At 31.6% G+C, this 2,403-nt stretch overlaps 1 non-coding gene across 1 annotated transcript; it reads right to left on the reverse strand.

The window, feature by feature from the left end:
* Positions 1-782: 782 nt before the first annotated feature.
* TRNAA-CGC (transfer RNA alanine (anticodon CGC)) lies at positions 783-855 on the reverse strand. The gene has a single exon. It is a non-coding gene; the product is annotated as a tRNA-Ala (tRNA).
* Between the last annotated feature and the right edge of the window lie 1,548 nt (positions 856-2,403).

Genomic DNA, 2,403 nt, shown 5'->3' on the forward strand with positions numbered 1-2,403 from the left:
ATTATTTTTAAATAAAAAATTATTTTTATATTACAAAAAAGAAGCTAAAACAAATATTAAAATAAATAAGTGACAATTTTATTTTTATATAAAATAGAGTCAACCCATTTATTAATTGAGCCATGATACAGACTCCCTCCATTCACCACCCCACGTCACGTGGCGGGTGGTGATTGGAGGAGCAGGAAAAAAAGAAAAAAGAAAAAGAAAATGTAACCAATAAGAGAGAGAGAGGGTCAAAGGGGGTGGGAGAAAAAAAGGCATGAAACATTTTTGTTACTCCCTCCGTCCCAAAATATTGGTCCCTTTTGGGGAATCCAACTTTTTTTGGTAGTACACTTATTGCATTTGAAAAAAGTTGATTTTCCAAAATTACCCTTTTGATAGTACATTTTTTGGGAATATCAATGTCATAATTGTACTTTTTAAATTGTTTATTAATTTAAAAGAAGGGCAAAATAGGAAATTTACATTATTTTTGTACTTGATTTATAAAGAGGGACTAATATTTTGGGACAATGAAAAATGAAATAAGGGACTAATATTTTGGAACGGAGGGAGTATTAATTTTCTAATTTCAGTCAAGCTAATGCGCCTCCTGTGGGGATTATTAAACCCCTGACACTGTTAATCTCCCTCCCAAATCATCATTAGTCTCTTGTTCATCTTTGGCTTTAATGTACGGGAAGAAAGCTGCTTAACCTTTTCGCTAATAGACATGGAACACGTGGAGGAGATTTGCCCGATGTGCAAAGCGTGTAATAAAAAAACACGTTAACTGGTGGAGGTGCGGGGAATCGAACCCCGTGCCTCTCGCATGCGAAGCGAGCGCTCTACCATATGAGCTACACCCCCACCTTTTTTATATTTCTTGTTAGGTTAATTTATTTATTTAAATATTACTCTAACAATTTAGTTTATTTGATAAATTTCATCAATGGTCCCTGTAGTTTGTTTCAAGTTTCATTTTAATCCTTACAATTTCAATTACAACATATTTGACCTTATTCTTTTTAATTTGTGTCAAATTGGGATGACCTAAATAAATGTACTTTTTTTCTTTTTACGAAAAGATGTACAGAAAAATAGAGAGGTGATGTGATAGAAAAAAAATAAAAAGATGAATTATTTTTGAGTTGCCAAACTTAACCTACCGAAGTCAAACTTTGGGATGAAAAATCTCATCAGTTGGTCGTGTGAATACATATTTGAGGGTAAATTTGACAATTCACACTTTAGTCACTCTTTCGACAAATCAAAATCATTCCCTTTAAACTTATTTAACAAACATAAGATTTGCCACATGTCCTCATTTTCATTCTTTTTTATATTATTAAAATTAACGCACATCCATCCACGAAGGACCTAAGAAATTTTGCCACCGGCCTTAGAATATTAAAATCATTAGTTTAGAAGTATGTATGCCAAACTACTCATGATGTTCAAACTTTGAGATAAAGTTGAAATTTTGAATTTGTGAAATTTTTTGTAAAATAGAAAAGAAAAATGAAAGGAATGACTGAAAGAATTAAAAACTATTTTTGTTTTTCATTTTTTATAAATTCAAAATTAAAGAAAAAAATGATCTGTAAATGATCCGATAGTCTGTTATTCCCATGCATTTGTGGAAGCTAATGATACCTTGATAGTCATTACAGGAAATTACCTCTCCCTCTTTCTCTTAAGATTTTAGTTTTATTTATTTTTATATATGATGTTATAATAAAATCCAATCATAATTACGATAATCAAATACAACATTAATTACTATATCTAAAAAAAAATACAACATTAATGAATACAAAGTGACTCTCAAAGTGGAGATAGAAAGCCTAATAAGGGCTGGTTTGGCATAGACTATATAATCCATCTTTTTATCTTTTTATCTTTTTTTCATCACATCACCTCTCTACTTTTCTGCATATCTTTTCGTAAAAAGATAAAAAGTGCACTTTTTTAGGACACCCCAAACCAACCCTTAAATTTAGTTAAGATATTTATTTTGCATTGATTATCTAAAATAGAAATTAATTTATAAGAATTTCTTTTAAAAAATTCAACAAGAATAATGTGATAATACCATTCTTAAAAGAATAATCCTTGGTGGCTCGAGAAACTCGTGACCCGAATTGGCTCGAATATCCAAAACGATGTCGTTTTGGGTAATTTTTTTTTTTTTTTTTTCCCTTTCCTTCTTATATCGCTGAAAACAGAGAGAGAAAAGAGAAAGAGAGAGAAGAGAGAGAAAGAGAGAAGAGGGAGGGGAAGATATCTGTGTGTGTATCTCTTGTGTATGTGTGTTGATGATGATGGAGAGGGAAGATCTCTCTCTCTCTCTCTCTCTCTCTCTCTCTCTCGGTGGGTGGGTTTGATTTTTGTGTTTGATTGGGTTTGATCGGTGGG

The sequence above is a fragment of the Camellia sinensis genome, chromosome 1 (assembly GCF_055761805.1).
Source record: "Camellia sinensis isolate YWXY chromosome 1, ASM5576180v1, whole genome shotgun sequence".
Taxonomy (NCBI): domain Eukaryota; kingdom Viridiplantae; phylum Streptophyta; class Magnoliopsida; order Ericales; family Theaceae; genus Camellia; species Camellia sinensis.